Raw genomic sequence first — 20,630 nt, 5'->3', positions numbered from 1 at the left:
GAAACTAATTCAAGGATCTTCTCCTTTCTGAAACATTTTCCTTCCCAAATCAGTCCAATTGTTTCTTTTTAGCTCCTTTCTTTGAAAGTATACTGATATTTTGGAACAGGGGTGTTGCTAAGTCTTATACATCTTTATAGCCCTAACAACTAGCACAATGCCGTAAACACACCAAGGACAATTTTTAAAAAATGATTGTTGAATTAATTAATTAAAGGATGTGGCAGGAATACAGGGCTCATCTTACTCATGGAAAGGTAATTAAGAGAGATAATCTGTGCACCATCACTGAAAATGGTGTGTACTTTTAATAAAGTTTGTGTGAAATAGTTAAATGTCACCATTACCAAATTTCTCATTAACATGGTGGCATGTGACACCATATGTCTCTTTTAGCATTCGACATATTAAGAAGGGAAAATGCAACACTGAGTCAAAACTGCTGCTCTCAAATTTGGAGCTGAGCCTTCCTTAGGGATCTCATATTAGACTGGCTCAGAAAGCCAATCCGAAGCAGTTTGCAAGAGAGATGGGAAAGATCACAGCAGGTAACAAGAGTAATTTCCAGCACTCAAGGACCATGTTATACAGGGATATAAATGTCATCTTTGAAATATCTTGCTGAGTTTCCTTCTTTCTCAAAATTCAAAGCCTGAACAAGGAATTAATCAGAGTGTTTTTAACATTTTAAGGTCAGCTTTCTGTACCATTTTAAAAGCAAAGTAAACAAGTATAATGAAAGTGTCCAATTTTATACATGACTTTAATAAAATTATACCACTCTTATTATTAGGTCCAATGATTTCCAATGCACATTTCATCAAATGCAAATAAATTTAAATTTTGCCACTCTAGTTCTGATGAGCTCACAGTCTACTCTAGTTTCATTCAGTGGTTACTGTTACTTCCCTAATGAGCCCTATATACTGCCTTATTCCTTCTAGTTTGTCTACATTTCTTTTAAAGAAACCTAAAAAAACTAGTTGGAAAGTAAAATAGCTAATTGATCGTCCTGTTTCGTTCTGTAATGGGACATGCCTAGCCACAGGTGAGTGTGGAAGTGGAAGACTCGGGCATGCCTGGGAGTCACTGAGCAATACCTACTGTATACCAAAGTGGGAACGAATGAAAGTCAGTGTTCTCAAGAAAGAAGTGAGGAGCAATCAGCTACCAGATGTCAAGTACAAGTAGGCAAGATACAGTTTAAGAAACTCAAGTAGGGAAGCCCCAGGTGATGAAGCAAGAAGATCCTGGGAATCAGGACACCAAATATAGGTAAAAGGATGAGTAAGTCAGGTCAAGATGCCATCATTAATTAGAATGTCAATTGGCTATAATTCAGTCTATACTTTCCGCTTGGCTCTACAACAAGTTCAGGAAATCCCAGGAAAGATGTAGTACTAAAACTTCAATGTTGACTTAACATTAAGCTTCTCCTGCCCCCTCACTTGGACACGCTTTAAGCTGCAGCAGGCAAGGGGGCATGGCTGGCCTTACTTCCTTCTCTCCCTGCTCATCTCCTTCTGTATCTGCGATCGCTTTTACTCTGTTCAAACTGCAGGAGAAGAGAAATGAAGGCAAAGAATGGGCCGATTTTTACTTGGGTTGGATGGCTTGGTATTCTCTCAGGCAGCTGGTTAAAATGCACAACTGGAAGATTTTCACTGCCTCTCACGGGGGGAATGGGGGGGGGGGGTTCTTTGAGAGTCCTGCACTTCTGCTGACCCAAGAAGATGCATCTCTTTCAGGTGATTAGTACAACTCGCACCTCCCGTCTGAGGATGCGCGTGAAGAGTTCGTCTCATAGCCCTACCCACCCTGTTGGATCCACGCAGACCTTCCCACATCACCGGAATTCTCTAAAAAATAAAAATAATAAAAAACACTTGTGGGCGCCGGGGGAGACACCACTCGGGTCGACGCGGGGGTTTTGCGGTGTGAGGTGGAAGCCCCGGTGCGCCCCCTCGCGGTGACCCGACCGCCCGCGGCCCCCAGTCCGCCTGCTGACCCGACGGGCCCCCGCGCGGGCGGGGTGACGCGCCCCCTGGTGGCGGCGGGGCCGCAGCTGCTCTGCGCAGGGCGAGGCAGCCGACCAGGAGGCCGTGGGTGGGGGCGGGGGTCGGCCTCGACTTGGGGACCACTGCTGCTCCCGGGTGCTCACAAATGTGAGTGGAGATCATCACCAACGATCAGGGGACTCGTATCCCTCCACCTCGTGCGGCCTTGCCCTTTTAAGGGGAGCATGTGAGTGGCGACGCTGCTCCAGACCAGGCCACCCCCAATCCTGAATCAAGGTCTTCGCTGCCAAGCGGCTCATGCACGCACGTGGAACGACCCATCCCGTGCAGCAGGTCATCACGTTCTTACCTTTCAAGCTGGATGAAAAGAAAACTACTAAGCCCTACGTTTAGGTGGATATTGGAGGTGGGCCAACAAAGGCGTTTGCTCCTGAAGAAATTCCTCCCATGGTTCTCACTAAAATGAAGGAAAACTGCCGAGGCTTATTTGGAAAAGAAGGTTACACATGCAGTTGTTACTGGGCGGGACTATTTCAGTTATGCCCAGAACCAAACAACTGACGATGCTGGAAGTACTGCTGGATGGTTCTGAGGATCATCAATGAGCCTACAGCTCCTGCTGTTGCTTATGGCCTCAATAAGAGGGAGGGTGAGAAGAACATTCTGCCGTGGAACCTTTGATGAGCTCTTCTTACCATTGGCAATGGTGTCTTTGAGCTTGTGTCCCCAAACGGGGATATGCACCCGGGTGGAGAAGACTTTGATCATCACATCATGGAAAACTTCATCAAACAGTACAAAAAGAAGACTGGCAAAGATATTAGGAAAGACAACAGAGCTGTGCAGAAACTCTGGCATGAGGTAGAAAAGGCCAAATGGGCCCTATCTTCTCATCATCAAGCAAGAATTGATATTAAGTCTTTCTGTGAAGGGGAAGACCTTTCTGAGACCTTGACTTGGGCCAAATTTGAAGAGCTAAACATGGACCTATTCCATTCCACCATGAAGCCTGTCCAGAAAAGTGTTGGAAGCTTCTGATCTGAAGAAGTCTGATATATTGATGAAATTGTCCTTGTTGATGGCCCTACTCAAATCCCAAAGATACAACAACTAGTTAAAAAGTTCTTCAAGGAGCAATCCTGTGGCATAAATCTGGATGAGGCTGTAGGATATGGTGCTGCTGTCCAGGCCAGCTTCCTCTCTGGAGATCAAAATACAGGTGATTGAGTACTGCTTGGTGTGTGCCCCATTACACTTGGTATTGAAGCTTTGGGAGGTGTCATGACCAAACTGATTCCAAGGGACTCTGTGGTGCCCACAAAGAAGTCTCAAATATTTTCTATAGCTTCTGATAATCAACCAACTGCTACTCTCAATGTCTATGAAGATGAACCACCTCTGCCAATCTTTTTGGAACCTTTGATCTGACTAGAATTCCTCCTGCTTCCCGTGGGGTCCCACAGATTGAAGTCACCTTTGAAATAGATGCCAATGGCATACTTTGAGTAACAGCTGACAATAAGGGCACAGGGAGCAAAAATAAGATCACAATTACCAATGACCAAAATCGTCTGATACCTGAAGAAATTGTAAAGCTGGTTAATGATCCTGAGAAGTTTGCTGAGGAATATATAATCTCAAGGAGTAAGTTGATATTAGAAACGAATTGGAAAGCTAGGCATACTCTCTAAAGAATCTGATTGGAGATAAAGAAAAGCTGGGAGGCAAAATTTCCTCTGAAGATAAGGAAACCATGGAAAAAGCTGTGGAGGAAAAGACTGAATGGCTGCAAAGTCACCAAGATGCTGACACTGAAGATTTCAAAGCTAAAAAGAAGGAACTAGAATAAATTATTCAGCCATTTATCAGTAAACTCTATGGAAGTGCAGGCCCTCTCCCAACTGGTGAAGATGGAATGAAAGACAAAGATGAGCTGTAGACACTGCTCTGCTAGGACCCAGGAACTTTTATTAGGAGAAAATTGCAAGTACTTACGTCTCAAATATAATTGAAATCTTCACCTTGGAGTGGAGTTGAAAATGCTATATAGCCCAAGTGACTGTTTACTGCTTTTCATTCGCGGTTGCTCATATGTCTTGGGGTGGGGGAAGAGAAGGAATTGGCTATCTTAACCTGGGTGAAAAATTGGGTTGGAGAGTGTGTTTACCTTGGAAATGTTGTATTTAACAATTGGGTCATGTACCTGTGATATATGAACTTTTTTTTACCATAAGTGACACCAATAAAGGTTTGTAATTTTAGAAAATTAAAGGAAAATATTTAAAAAAATAAACTTGCCCTGAAGAACTCTGAGAGGCAGGCCGATTCCCATGGTACAGTATTGTTGACACCATCAACAGAGCAGTTGGCTGGTAGAAAACAGACTCCAGTCTATGCCCAATTAAGTCTTCTCACTCATGAACCTTTAGCAGTCCTGTATTTCCTAAGAGTAGAAAATGCATCCCTTAAAGAGGGAAGATGAGGACATCAACACAATGTAAGCTCTCACCAAAGAAATTTGTAGCATCTTGACATGGTTCATGAATTTAAAAAATAGATATTGGATTATGTTTGTAAACTAATCTGTACCTGGGAATGATTAAATTATGATTAGGGATTTGCTTAGTGCCTGTCAGTAGGGTTTTAAGGCCCCCACCCCCCCCCCCCCCCCCCCCGTGAGTGGGGATTCAGGATAAAAGTCATGGCAAAGGACAGAGTTGGAGGTTTTGATGCTGGAGTTTTGATGCTGAAGTCTTGAGCTGGAGCCCTGGGAAGTAAGCACACACAGAGGAGCTTGGTCATGAATAAAGAGAGAATGGAAAAGAAACAATCCATTCACTTAATAGTCTACAGCTGGCCTTGTGGAGACAGCAGAGGAGCTGAGCCTAGAGAGAAATGAACCCCAGGAAGTGAGGAACACAGGAAGCCTGAACTCTGGCAGATGTCAGCAGTCATCTTGCTCCAACAAGTGGCAAAAGATTTGATGAGGAAAGAACTTAAGCTTTATGGCCTAGTAACTGTAAGTTTCTACCCCAAATAAATATCCTTTATACAAACCAACTGATTTCTGGTATTTTTGCATCAGCATTTCTTTGGCTTACTAATACAAGCTTCTTTCCCAGTGTTCTCCTTTAATCTTCTCTCTGTCCCATTTGTACATCCTTGAAATTGCTGAGGAATCCAGAAAAATGGAATAGGCTTTTGGTGCCATTTCCTTTGTAAATCTGCATAGGGGGAGAAAGGTAATCCATCTCACACTCACTTTGATGTCCTCATAATAATCAGGAGTTCTATTCTAAATTTCTGTTCTTTATCTTTCTTTAACCAACAGTTCTAAACCCTGGTTACACAACAGAATCACCAGGGAACCTAAAAAGTGTGGCTGTCTGCCACTCCCTCCCCCAGCCTGAGATTCTGATTTAATTGGTCTGGTGAAACATTGGTATTTTTAAAAGCTCTTGAGGATTTTAATGTGCAGCCAAGACTGAGAACAACTGATATAAACAAATGACAACTTATCTCTTCAGCCAATAGCTGTGGATAGAAGAGCTTTTTTCCCCTGTGTGTTTATAGATACAGCTCTATGCTAATCACCCTGAAAACTATCCCTACTGCAAAATTAGCAAAAAAAGAAAAAGAAAAAGAAAAAATGCCTCAAGGCAGTCTGTCCAAGAACTCACCATGAATATTTATGGAAGGATTCGTTTTTTAGTTTGCTCAGAGCTTCCGAAGGCAATGTACCAGAAACGGGTTGGCTTTTACGATGGGAATTTTATTAGTTCATAAGCTTACAGTTCTGAGACCATGGAAAAGCCCAAATCAAAGATTCATCAGGCAATACTCTCTCCTTGAGGACCCTTTTCTGAAGGCTGGGGTGGCAGCGCACTCCCTGGTTTCATTGTTTGCAGCTTCTGGCTCCTGGGGTTTTCTCTTGCAACCTCTGTGGATTTCTTTCTTCACCTGCAGCATTTCTCTTCGTTGTACTCTCCATATTCATTCAATATATAAAGGACTCTAGTAAGAGGATTAAGACGCACCCTGGGCCATGCCTTACTGAAGTGACCTAATCAAAGGGCCCTTAACTGGACTAAACTAACCCAAGGGTCCCACCCACAATAGCTTCACACCCACAGGGATGGATTAACTCTAAGGACATGATTTCTCTGGAGTCCATCAACCCCTCAGACTACCTCAGGTACCAATTTAATTTATAATGACTGACATATTCCAAACTATCTTCATTCAAAGGGGGAGACATTTATCTGCCTGTGTATGAATTTCTCTTCTCTGTTGGATAGGTGTCTCAGTTTCCAAGCTACTAAAATAAATATTATACAATGGGTTGGTTTAAGTCAAGGGAATTTATTAGTTCATGTTTTTGAGGGCAGCAGAAGTCCCAAATCAGGTGGCAGCAAGGTGATGCTTTGTCTTGGACTACTGTGGTGTTCTGGGGCTGGCTTCTTGTCTTCCTTAGGGTTCCTTAGCTTTCCTGTGATATGACAAGTCTTCTCCTTTCTCTTCTGGGTTCCAGGAGCTTCTGGAAAATTCCCAAGACTCTCTATATAGATAGGTCTGAGTTTTGTTCTGCTTATAAAGGACTTGATAATCCATATTAAAGCCCAACCTAATTCAGTTGGTCACATAATAAGTAAAAATAGTATCTCCACAAGTTCCTATGTACAATGTGTTCACACCCACAGGAAAAGATTAAGATTAAGAACAAGTTTTATTTCTGGAATACATAAATCAACCTACCACAGTACATAAATACATTTAAATTACCTCATGATTCTTATCCTCTCAGAGCACTACAGAAAATAAATTAAGGAGAGAGAAAAAGCTGAAGAAAGTCAATAATTAATCATTTTTCTTTAGGAAAATATTGCAAGCTCATCCAAAGGAGAAAATGCACATGCAATGAGTCTGAAAGGAACATATTTCTATTAATTCTATCACACAAAGATGAATTTTCCGAAGAGGGTGATATGGTTTCTTAACATTCTGATTCCAGGAAGTCTTTCAGATTTTCCATAAAGTCTTCCTGCACTAAAAATCAGAGGGTTCCCACATCCAGAGCTAAGCCTGACTATGTAGTATTATCCCACCTTAAGTGCCAAGTGACTTTAACGTCAAATTTTAACATTAAGGAGGAATAAAATCCATTGATTATTTTCTGGGAAGGGTTGAAGTTTTAAAACATCAGTAAGCCTATTTACTCCGTCTCTTGGAGTTAAACACATTAACCCAGGAACACTACTTCTAGGTATTCATCCTACAGATACAATCACACGTATAGACAAATATATGTGTGTGTGTTTATAAATTTATTGCAATATTGTTCAGAATAACAAAGAATGGGAAACAACCTAAGTATCCATCAATGGGAGAATAATTAAATGAATGATTGTAAAGCCATTAAACAAGATGGCATAAATCCCTGCATACTGTGAGGAAAGATTTCTAAGATGATTAGAGTTTAAAAGGAAGAAAAAGTGTGTTCAGGAAGCTCAGCATTTGAGTGTGTATAATACATACACTTATTTACACACATACTTACATATATACACTTATACGAATATGTTTGTATAATGCATATAAAATTTCTGGAAGTATATGGGATATGGACTGGGAAGGATATTTGCTTTTCTTATATATCCTTTTGAATGTTTAAAGCTATTCTAATACAACCAGTAGCAGGAAGCTCTTAGTGGATTTAAGGCAAGTTTGTTTATCCCCATGTTCATACATTATATCTACACATTCATTTATTTATTCACTAAACAAAAATTTACTGAATGCCTACTATGTTAACCAAACAATCACCAGTTCCAATGACTTTCATAGCAAGTTGCGTGCGGAAAAATTGACAAAAAGAGTCTGATCATTTCTATTCATTCATCCAATCACTCGTTCCCTCACAAAATACATTTAATAAAACCTACCATGTACCTTATATACCCCTATAAGAGGGCTGACACAATGGTCAAGGATAGAAACGGGACACATTGAGGACAAGACTTTAAGATGCCCATCCAGCCATCCAGGCACAAGGTCACCTTGGCGAGTCCAGCAGGCAGTGCTTCTACGGGCAGCACACGATGGTGCCTTTCCTATTGCCGGCAAAAGCGGGAGAATAGGTGTATTCATACATTAACTCATTCATTAAAGATTCACTGAGCATTAACTTTCTGAAAACACTGTTCTATCAGCTTTTCAGAATGAAAGGTTCTGCATGACATAGCCCTTACCATTAGTTTAGAGCTCAATCGATCTTTTTGCCTTATATTTGTTAGCATTTAGTAATGTATAAAATATCCACATTTTTTATCTCATGTGACTCTCAAAATATCTTGGAAAGTAAGCCCAGCAGGTACTTTCCCCATTTTACAAATAAGAAATCAAGATTTTGAGAGACTTGATTATGTTGCTCAGTTGTACTTTTCAAATGTCTTGCTCAAAGTGGCTGAAGTGAGAGTAGAAACCAATGAGCATTTCTTTTCTTCTTTCTTTTAATGTTACATTAAAAAAATATGAGGTCCCCATATAACCCCCACCCCACCCAACCCACCCCTCCTACACCAGCAACCTCTTCCATCATCATGGCACATCGACTGCACCTGGTGAATACATTCTGGAGCACTGCTGCACCACATTGTAGTCCACACTCTCCCCCAGTCCACCCAGTGGGCCACAGCAGGACACACAACGTCCAGCATCAGTCCCTGCAGCACCTCCCAGGACAACTTCAAATCCTGAAAATGCCCCCACATCATATCTCTTCTTCCATCTCCCTACCATCAGCAGCCACCGTGGCCACCCTCTCCACTTACTTCAGCCACCCCGTTGCTCTGAGAGTAATTGGACTGGTAGTTTGCTGGTTAAATGAAAGGCCTTATAAAGAGACAATCACAAAAGTGATGTGTGCATACCTGAAACCATTATTTCCATTAATAAATGTATATTTAGTACACAATCCTTTTCTTGTTAGTGTTAAGTCTTTTCTTTGTGCTAGGAGTAACAGGTAAATAATTGAAAGCACAGACTCAGGCAGATATTTGTATACCAATGTTCATCACAGCATTAGTCACAGTAGCTGAAAGGTGGAAGAAATCGACATGTCCGTCAACAGATAAATGGAAATACAAAATGTGGTATATCCATAATTGGGTTATCATTCAGCTGTAAAAAGAAATGAAGTGCCAGAACATGCTACAACATGGATGAACCATGAAGATATCATATTAAGTGAAATAAGCCAGGTGTAAAATAAAGCAAGTTGTAGTATTTCTTTCATATGATATACTTAAAATAAACAAATTCATAGAGACAAAGCAGAAGAATGGTTACCAGGGATGGGGAGAGGGGGTATTGGGTAGTTAATGATAAACAGGTTTGAATTTTGGTTTAGGATGGTGCAAATAGTCTAGAAATAGTGGTCAAAGTTACACAGTCTTGTCAATGTATTTAATGTTAAAGACTTGTCCACCTAAAATGATTAAAATGATTTTTATGTTATATATATATTAAGAAAATGTTTGATTTCCAGTTTAAAATTTTTACAGAAAATATGAAATTTTCCTATCATATAATTATCTAAGTACTCTGACCCAGAGCTAAAGAACTGACAAAATATTCTTGAAATTAATTTTTATACTTAAGAAGGACCAACATGATTGGCAGTTCTTGACTGCATGATTTGTTAAACTACTTTCTCATTTGGCCCTTGCTTTTCCATTCCTTCTTCCCTTTTTTATCCTTTACTTTCATTTAATCTGCATTTTCTCTCCTTCTCTCACTCTCTTCTTAGTCCTTATCTTGGAATTTCTGACTAAAGTGATGGCCAAACTGCCACAGCAGGGGTGATTCTCCATAATTGTACTTTATTAGGAAAGATTTTCAGAATTGAGGCAAAAACAGGAACAGAAGATGAAGTCAAGGGATCAGTAGCTGGGAAAACTCTCAAAGAGAACAACAGATGAGGGGCGAAACATGAAGGAACAAAGGCCAGGACTTTATTGTGAGTGAAGTTGGGAAGTCCGGGTCACCCTCTTTTTGGGAACAGGTGTGCGGGTCTGTGGGTGGGTGAAGTCTGGGATGAGGGTGCAACCGCAGGGCAGATTCTCTTCTTTCTCCCTCCCTTTTCCTTATTTCATTCCCATACATTGTTTCCTGGCTTTCTTTTCCTCCTCCCTTCATTCCATTTTCTTTATGAAGTTAGCCAGAAATACGGTAAAGATTAAAAATATTTAGGTACAGAAAGTGTCACTTCCTTACTTTCTTAGTTTTTCATCTCGTCTGATCACAGTAGAGTAATACTGAATGAAATAGGGCAACAAGTGTATAAAAACACCCTGAAGGAGCTCTCAGGCTGAGAGATGGACAGGCAAGCAAGTGACTGGAGCATGACTGATAGATGGTATAAAAGGTGCCATTAAAACAATAAAAATATTTTATAGTACCTTGCTGCTTATAAACTAGTTCACATATTCTTTTTTACCTTTTCCTGAAAAATTAGGTTATTGATCCTTTGTTCTTAAGATCAGCCCTGAAAATCAGGCCACTGACAAGTTCATACTGTGCAGTATACTTTAAAATGATTCCTTTTAATAAGGAAAATATGGCTAGTCTGAGTTAACAAGAATAGCGAACATTTAGAACAAAGGTTAAAAACACATTCTGTGGTACGTGACACGTTGCTTGATAGATCGCTTTCGTGAACCTCCACCAATTAAGCAATTAATTGTGAAAAAATGCTATGGATGGCCAGAATGCCTTTTTGCTCAGGAAAATCTTCAGGTAAAAAGAAGGAGATTGCAACGAAAGGCAAAGAAGGAAACTCCGAAGTTCCAAAGAGCTGGAGGGCAGGCCCAGGCCGGGCTGCAGGCTCCTAGGGACCGGTCTTGAGGGCCCTAAAAGGAGCCCAGGCTTGGCTGGGGAGATCACTGCTGGTGTAGATTGATCAAGTGTCCCTGGGAGGAAAAAGGGTAAACTAACAGTGCAATTAAGCCAATTTTACCCTTGGAACAGCTTCTTATCACAGGCTTGGTTACTTCTTGGACTGTATCACACATGTGAGCTTTATCATCAGTTTTTGTCCCAGAATAAAATCATTTCAGCTCAATTGACTGAGGAGACGACAGCACAACTCTGTGATTAAATTAAGAGCCACGGACTGGACACTTTGAATGAACTGTACAAAGTGTGAGGCTGTGTAACGTACGGAATCCAGTGGTGGAAGAAGGACAAATATGAGAACAGTATGGAATGTTCTCTCATGAATAGTAACATACACATAATACCTTACAGGGTGTTAGTAATTGGGTGAGTTAGGGGAGATATACACCAAATGGAAGCTACGGGCTGCAGTCAGTAATATTTTGATGATGCTCTTGCACAGTTTTAATGAATGCTTCACAACAATTCAAGGTGCTGCTGGTGGGGTGATGTGCAGGAGCCCTGTATGATGACGTTTGTTTTGTATGTTGACAATTTTTCCTGTATCCTTATTGTTTATGTATGAATGATACACTTCAATAAAAATAAACAAGTCAAGAAAACTTTCAGATCACCTTCTATTGACAGTATCGAATGATCGACAGACTGTAAGGATGGCAGAGACATAATTTTATTTGCATTTTGAAACATTAGCCTGGCAGCAGGATTTGTGGGTTTGACAGGGCAGGACAGGAAGGAGAGAAACCAGTGAAGAGGCTTTTGCAAAAGTCCAGGCTTCATGTACTACTCGCCCCCCCAAATTAACGGGGACTTGAACTATGATCTGAGCAATGAAGATAAAGAGGAATGAAAATACTGGCAGGATATCCAGCAAATAGATACTGGTGGTCCTAGTGCAAATAGATGTGGGAGTGGAGGGTAAAGAACCAATGAAATAATCAGCAAATATTATATAGGACTAGGGAGGGTATAATGTGATCTTGACATGAAGTAATCTCCAAGTATGCAGATTCTAAACAAACCTCAAGTCTACAAATTCAACCTAGATAAATACCCATAAATTGGTATTATGCTAGCATTGGCAGTACCTCTGATAAATGTACATTTTTAAAAACTATATATATTTAACACAAATAATGCAAATAAACCTGGTGTTATTTAAAAACAAAATAACATTGCTTTATAGGCGAAAAGCAGAAACTGATATGAATATACTTATGATGGAATATTGACCTCTGCTTTGGGTGTGTAAGTCAAGTCACGGTCTTTACCTCATAGTCAACGTCAGCACTTCTTCACACATGACTATGTCACAAACACTAAACAAACAACCAAGACACAGAATGGCTGAGTAATTTGACTGAGGGTACATAACTCATAGAGGGTCTCCACACACTGACTTCAAAATCTGTGATTTTCCTTCCCACATTGTGCAAAGAGCTTTAAGTGAGCCCATCTCAACTCACTACCCCAAGAGGAGAGGGACAATTGGCTGAATCATTACAGTTCCTATTTTCTAATTAAGCTCTGTGTAATGCTGAGAACTTCCTCCAGTAGCTAAGCTGCTACTCTAAACTGGTTATTATCCCTTAATTTGGGAGGACAATGATTGGGACAGGGAGAAAGGTTTAAAATTACTATACCATATTAGGGGAAGAAAAATGGAATTTCATGACAATGTACCAAAGCTTTTGAACTCTAGCTTCCATAGATGACTGAGAACTTACTCAAAGGCTAAGATTGGTATTCTTGGATTTTCCAACTGATAAAAAGAGAGAGAGAGAGAAAAGAACACTATTTACTTGATACAAGAAAGCTGTGCTGTGAACTAAAGGAAAAAAAGAACTCACTTGGTTAGATATTAACTTAAACCACATCAATTTGACTAAGTCGGAGGTTCTTCTACAATGTGAATATCATATACAGACACAGGCTTTTGGATCCTTTTATAGTGACATGACAGTTTTCCCTAATTGTGGCAGTTGTTAATCCAACACCAATGACAATAATATCACAAATAATTATCACAAATCAATTTAGTTGCTCTTTTCAGAGCTCCTAAGTCTGCTTGCAATATGTGAACTTCCTATAACCTAGAATTCATGAAATGGAATCATATGTGACCTCCAAATTTTCCCAGTTTTCTGAGCCCTATATCATTAAAATAATTCTTTTTTGATAGCTGGTTAAGAATTATTAGATTAATCATGTTCCATGGATGTTTATGAAAATTTTGACTTGGTCTGGTGAACTTCTATTTCCCCACTTATTAAACAGTACAGACTGCTAAGGAAAATTGTAACTTCATCATGTTTCATCAATTCTTAATATGTTTGGCATCTGACAGTGTTCTTGCCCTGTGAAGAATTCACGTATTTTTAAATGATTTCCCAATAATATATTTTAAAATTAAATTATATTTCTTTCAAAAGTATATTTGAGTTCATTGCTAAATTTCTTTCTGTCCCTTTCTTTTCCTCCATACTGCCAGGTCCAGATTCTTCTCACCCATCCCTCAATTATGAAAATAGTCAATCAAGCTACCACCCTGACTCCCACTGCCAATTCATCCTATTATACTCAGTGCTGCCAGAATAATATTCTTAAACTAGATCTCTGATTGTAGAAATTCCCCTACTCAGAAAGCATCAGTGGTTTCCCAGTAACTAGTTACAAAAAAAAAAAAAAAAAGCCCATTTTCCTGAATTATCCATAATCTGGTCACCCCCTACCTTCCTAACTTTCTAGCCTTATCTTCTAATACTCTATTATGAGCTACTCAAACTGATTTCCTGAATTCCTACAGAACTTATTGTCTATACTATTTTTTCTTATCATTAATCAAACATAGTTTTAGTCATAAGTTCTCATCCAAGTTTTGATTAGAAGCTCAAACATTTTCAAATGTTCTCCTTCAAATTTTATTAATTTCTTGAGGATATAATCAATGATGTTTGCTTCTTATTTTACCTTACGAAAGTTAATAAATGAAAATACTCAATGTGAACAATTATTTGTTACTTTCAAGAGACATCTTTAAACTCCATGCAGAGGATTTAAAAATGAACAAGACAGAGTTCCTGACCTCAAGCAGGTCACATCTAGAAGGGAAATTAAAAAGTAAAAGAGAAAATGTATTGAGATATGAGAGTTCTAATTTAGAGGTACAAGCAAGAGGCTATGGGGGCAATAGCTTGTGCAGGGAAGGAGTGCTAAGAGTGGATGTATTTAATATGAATTATATTAAATATATTATTTTATTAAATAATATAATTATTTATATTTATATTGTTTGTTCTTGCTGTCTGCTCTCTGTGTCCATTTCATGTGTGCTCTGTGTCTGCTCATCTTCTCTTTAGGAGGCACCAGAAACTGAACCTGGGACTTCCTATGTGGGACAGAGGCACTCAATTGAGCCACCTCAGCTCCCTGCTTTATTGTCTCTCATTGCCTTTCCTCTTTGTGTCTCCTTGTTGTATCATCTTGCTGTGTCAGCTTGCCATGCCTGCCTGTCACATCAGCTCGCTGTCTTACTCATCTTCTCCAAGAGGCACCGGGAACCAAACCCATGACCTCCCAAGTGGTAGACAGGAGCTCCATCACTTGAGCCACACCCACTTCCCTGTGCAGTTTCTACCAGGAAACTACAGATTCCTCTGTTATACAATAATATTTATATTACTAATATTTAAGTTTTCATTTTTACCCCAATATGGTTAATGGAATTGGAGACTTGTGCCTAACTTAAGACTATCAACCTAATTTCTTTGGGGGTAATTTTTTTTCAGCTATGGCCTAAGGCTGTTAGACACTTCGAAAATCACTTATTTTTGTGGAGGTTTGCCATACCCTTCCAACTCTCAGCCTCACAAAGGGATCTTAGTTCTAGATTCCCAGCGAGTGCAGGTTCCATAGACTCAACACTGTATCTGTCTTAAAACTCCAGCCCAGGGTCTGAGACCTCTTGCTGTTATTCAGCCTCAACTCCCATTCAATTCTCTGATTTTAAGTTTTTGTTTCTGTAACAGAGGAATTTTTCATTCTTGTTTAAAGCTTAGCGCTGTGTGTGTGTACATATAAGATATATGAACATATAATATATAATATATACATACAATTTTGTTATATTTTATACAACATTTCTGTGTGAGTGGATTAGAAGTAGAGGATTTCAAGCTCAACCTGTCATATTGTTTATAAACATTAAGATTTATTTTAGGATCACTGCCTTAGGATTATTGATTAGGAGTGAAAATAGGATCAAATGGCAATTATATTTTTAGTAGTAGTGAAGCATATTGCAGTAGGATCCAGAGGGGTATATGACAAGAATAGTAATGGAACCATCCAATCAACAAAATATTTTGTTCAGTTGCCTTGTCACAAGCAGGTTAATATCTTGACCACCATTGAAAAGGAACTATCTATTTTCACCTCTTTTTCTCTCCAGGAACAAGTCTCCATAACTTTCTTGGTTGCTCCTGTGGTGTTTTATCAGCACTCACGGTCTAGGACATCTTCCCTGTGAAGAGAAGACACACATCTGATATAATTCAGCTTTTACGCTAGGTGTCAGCAAACTTTTTCTGTAAAGGTCCAGAGGGTAAATATTTTAGAGTGGGCCATATGGTCTCACTGCAACTTCTAAACTCTGCCATGGTAACACAAAAGTAGCCAATCAGTAAATAAATGAACAAGTACGTGTGTGTTCCAATAAAATTTTATTTACAAAAATAAGTGGCGGTCTGGATTTGACTAATGGGCCATAGTTCACAAGTCCTGCTGTATTTGAAGAAATAGGCATAAAGAGCAAAATAAGTGTAGACAAAGAAATCAGATAATGCTTTATACAATCCATATCTAATAAGTGCTAAAATACTATATAAAAGAGTAGGAAACCAGGAAAAGATGATGAAAAAGTTTTTATGTTCACAAGAGTATAGTTTAACAATAAAAGTAAAAATAGTACCATTTATGGTGCCATTCAAAATACATCAAACTGTGTTTGAAGCATCCGCCATGTTTATCTCAGTCAGGTCTCACGACAACCTGATTAAGTCCCGTGTCTCCCCTCTTAGGAAATCACTTTGGCAGGAGTGATTATGCATTAGTTTTATTGACCAACTGACCAAACAATTGTCATTTAAAGACACCTCTGTTATGTGATTCTCTGGTTTATTAAGAGGATTCATTAAAAAGGTAACACAAAACAAATACTAAGAAGTGTTTTTTCCCCCCCCAATCATGGGAATTTATAAGCATTCCTGACTACAAGAACAAAAAGTCTAGGGAAGAAACTCACATCTACTGAGAGCAAGGAACCGAGCAATTTAATTATGTTATCTCCTTTGTCCCCAAATAACTCTGGAAAGGGGAAAAACTCAAAGCAGCAGCATTGCTTGGGGAGATAGCACTGCTAGGATAGTTCCATGGGAGGAAATTATATTAATCCAATTCTGCGAAACTCATGCTCATTCTACTCTATCCTGCTGCCTTGGGTTAAAGCATAAAGAGATCGTCAAGAATTTCAGGATCATTTTGATAAAAGGCACTAGCATGTGAATTAAGCACCATAATGCAATTGCAGAAAACATTTCTTGGGTCCTTTTTATGTGCTTGGGCATTAGTCAGCTTTCTCCTGAGAAATAAAATTGACAGAATGAGTGATGAGTGTGTGTGTGTGCGCAAGCATGTAGAAATTAAGAGATTTATTATAGGAACTGGGCCATGCGACTGTGGGGATTGGTGAATCCGAATTCCATACAGTGGGACACAAGTTGGGAACTCCAATGAAGGTTTCAATGAATTCCCCAAGAGAAGCTGGCTGCCTGAAGTAGACGTAGAAATCATTTGAAATAATTGAATAAGACTTCTCTTATTGCTAAAAGCAATCCCTCCTTTGTTGATTGTAGATATAATCAGCCATATACACAATCAATTGAATAATGTTTTAAATCTATGAAATACCCCTTCAGTGCCAATCAGGCCAGGGCTTGCTCGACCAGAAGACTGGACACAACAAGCTAGTCACGTTGACAAAGGAGATTAACCATTACGATCAGGCACCGGACATTTTAAAAATCTCCCTAAATTTTCTCTGTAAGCCTATAAAATAAGGGATGCTCTTGTGTCCATTTTGCAGATGAGGAAACAATTACTTTAAAGCAGTTACGTAACTTTTTCAAGGACACATGTCTGAAAGCATGGACAGCTTTCTCCCTTTGGCTTTGTTTTCTTTTTTTGTCAAGTTGATACCTCTGCTTCAGTAGCTGATGGGTGGGGGCAAGTGGAAGGCAGGTGGTAAAACGAAAGGGGGCTAAATCACTAAGAACAACGACCCCACCCCACAAGAAGTAGTAAGGGATAAAGACTTCAAGTTGCGTTTGAAGATGAAAAGAATGTACTTAATGTGTGTTATTTCATGATGAAGCCAAAACTTGGGTCTCCGCCTCATCTCTAGAGAGCCCAGCCCTCAGCTGCCCACAGCCTTCCACTGCAACTCTTGCACTGAGTGAAATGAATCATCATATTAGAAAGTCTAGAGGGAAAGCAATCCTCAAGAGCAGAGCTTCCACATATAAAGTTATTTTATTTACTTATTTTTTGTGTGCTGCATCATAAAGAGACAATTCCCAGTGGGAGAGAAAAATAATTTTTAAGTGAGAGTCAGCAACAAATTGGAACCGACACTGATCTCAATAGCAGGAGCTGGCAGGGGATGAAATTATTTTTCAAACACTTTTGCTTCTCCTGGTAAAGTAGTTAGTGTTATATTTTCATGCTAGGAGGAAAAAGTGATGAAAAGTTTTTACATCCAAAGAAACACAACCCTTGATTTACATCCAATTTTTTTTTTTTTTTTCGCAAAACAGGATCCCATATTGCCAAAGCTGGCCTTCGTAGGTCTGAAATAGGTCTGATGATGCACCTTTAGTGTTGGCTTTTCTGTTTCCCCTCATTTCCGTTTGGATTTTGCTGCTCAGAATGCTTATCAGCCTTGCTCAGGGCATGTGATGGGTGAAAAATCCATTTCATAACATTTTTAGAATCTGCGGTTTGAGATGCACAGATGTCTAATGTGGATCTTACTGCCTTAATACTGCAGTTTGCCGTGGAGGAATGCGTGTGTGTGTGTGTGTGTTGGTGGAAGGTGTTAGTCAGCCAAAGGGGTGCTGATGCAAAATACCAGAAATCTATTGGCTTTTATAAAGGGTATTTCTGTGGGGTAGGAGCTTACAGTTACAAGGCCATAAAGCATACGTTACTTCCCTCACCAGAGTCTGTTGCCATGTGTTGGAGCAAGATGGCTGCCCATGTCTATAAGGGTTCAGGCTTCCTGGGTTCCTCTCTTCCCAGGTCTTGCTTCTCTCCAGGCTCAGAGTTTTTCTCTTCTCAAGACTTGCCTCTCTTTCCTCACAACCAAGTTCCTCTGTGTGCTTACTTCCCAGGGCTCCAGCTGAAGACTTCAACCTCCCTTCTCTGCGGTGCAGTTTCTCTTTGAGTCCCACCCCACCCAGGGGCGGGGACTCAATGACCTACTGGCCCAATCAAAGTCATAATCATTATTTAATCAAGTAAAAAATAAAACCTCTTAATCTAATGCACTCTAATATATGCCCGGAGGAAAAGACCAGTTTTCAAACATAATCCAATATTTCTTTTTGGAATTCATCACTAGGATCACACTGCTGCAGGAGGTTTGGCATTTGGGTGAAGGAGCCAGCAAGGAGAGGGTGGAGGGTTGGAGGGCAGGATTTCTTCCTCTTTCACTTAGAAGCATGTCCAAGGCCAAACAATGAGGTAGTCCTCCCCTTAACTGTGAGACTAGCACCACACCAGACCATGCCATGTTTCACCACACGGCACAGCACACCACGCACACCGTATCACACTCTCAGCAGATTTCCTCTTGCTACAGAGCACTCAGAAACCACTGCCAGGTCGCTGCCTGGGCAGGCCTTGAAGGCCAGTAGTTCCAATCCCAAATACCGCCTCCATCCGTCTTGAAGGGAAGGATTCTAGAGAAGGGTAAAGGAAGAATTTTCTCAGCAAGTTTGTTGCCTGTGCCTTCTCAAGTTCAAAGAGAAAACTCATTCATTAAATGGACTTCTGGCTTTGCTTGGCGGGGGGGAGGGCGCAATTTCAGGCTCAACGGTTAACCTTTTGGAGTTACAACTTTCAGGCATTTCTCTTTTTACTGGGTAGAAGTTATGATTGGTTTTACAAGTAAAACAAGCAGCTTAATAACAAACGAAAGACTTTTTATTTCTCTTTTCACTGTAAATTCAAGAGCTTGAAATGAATTTGGCAAAGAACTCATATTGCCAAGGAGAACTGGGGCTGAAAGGCAAGATGTCCAAAAATTCTTGAAAATCCAAGTAATATCAGGAATAAATCCCACATTCAACTTGCCGAGCCTTGTGTCTCTCTTAGAATATTTCTTTTCCTCCCTCTGAAAAAAGAGAACTCAATCCCCGAACTCCTGTCTCGCCCTCAGCTCCCACAGAGCGCCGAGCGTGGCTCCAGCCTCCAGCCAGCCGCTCCCAGCACAGCGGCGGGAGCAGGTGCACACACTGCCCGGGAGCTGAGGACTGGCTCCTCCGTGCCGAAGGGGAGACCTCCTGAAGGACACTTGAGGCTCAAAAGTAGCGAAATGGGTTCTCTTTGCTATTTCAGGTCAACTCTGAGGTTTTGACCAGACTGAACTTATTTTTGACCTTAAAAATCTTGGATTATGTTAAATTAATCACCGAAAAAAGAAATAAACAACTAAATTGTAATATGTACCAGGCAGAGAGTACTAGAGTGGCCTTTATCTCCTAAAGATTCCATTCAAATTCCACTCTCCGCATAAAAATTCTTCTTTAATTCCTTCCCATCAAAATGATCTGCTGTATCATTTAGCTAATAGTTGTTACTATTCATTGAATGGCTATGCATTGGGCGTTGTAAAGGGTCTACCTGTTAGATACTTTACATTTAATTATCAAAAAGTCCTGGTTACCTGAAGATAAAGAAACAGAGGCCCACAGGTTAATTACCTTCCCCAAGGGTGAACAATGGAGCAGATTTTTTAACCCAACCTGTTAATCTCTAAGCCATGCTCTTTCTACCCTGTCGGCATTCATGGTTGGGTAGCACTCATTTCTACATAGGATCTTCCACTTATTAGTAGCTCCTAGAGAATAGGAAACAGGTTTTATTATTCTCTATGCAGCAGTTAACAAAAATGCTGGCACCTAGTAGACGTTTAATAAGTTTATTGAAATACGTTCACGAGCTTGGTGTTATAAACTAGTAAAACAAAGTTACTTTAGCTAAATATGATAGTAGGGTTTGGAGGGGAACTACCTTTGATAAAGAGTACACAATATGACAGTTAGCCTTTCCAAATACATATGATAGTCAGCAACTGTAGTATTATTATTATCATCATGATTACTACCAACACTGAACACTGAGTAAGCGTTAGTTATGAAAACTTGGACACAGCACTTTATAGCCTTTTTCTTAAATAAATTTCACAATAGTTATGGGGGATGATGGAGAATTATATCCCCATTGTTTTAGTTTGCTAAACTGCCGAAAGCCCATACCATGAAATGCATTGGTTTTAACAATGGAAATTTATTAGCTCACAAACGTATAGCTCTGAGG

At 39.9% G+C, this 20,630-nt stretch overlaps 1 pseudogene; it reads left to right on the top strand.

The window, feature by feature from the left end:
* The first annotated feature begins 824 nt into the window (after positions 1-824).
* On the top strand, positions 825-3,957 carry LOC101445948 (endoplasmic reticulum chaperone BiP-like; annotated as a pseudogene).
* Positions 3,958-20,630: the final 16,673 nt, after the last annotated feature.

Source organism: Dasypus novemcinctus, chromosome 13 (genome assembly GCF_030445035.2).
Source record: "Dasypus novemcinctus isolate mDasNov1 chromosome 13, mDasNov1.1.hap2, whole genome shotgun sequence".
NCBI lineage: Eukaryota > Metazoa > Chordata > Mammalia > Cingulata > Dasypodidae > Dasypus > Dasypus novemcinctus.
This window is presented reverse-complemented; position numbering and strand designations above follow the sequence as displayed.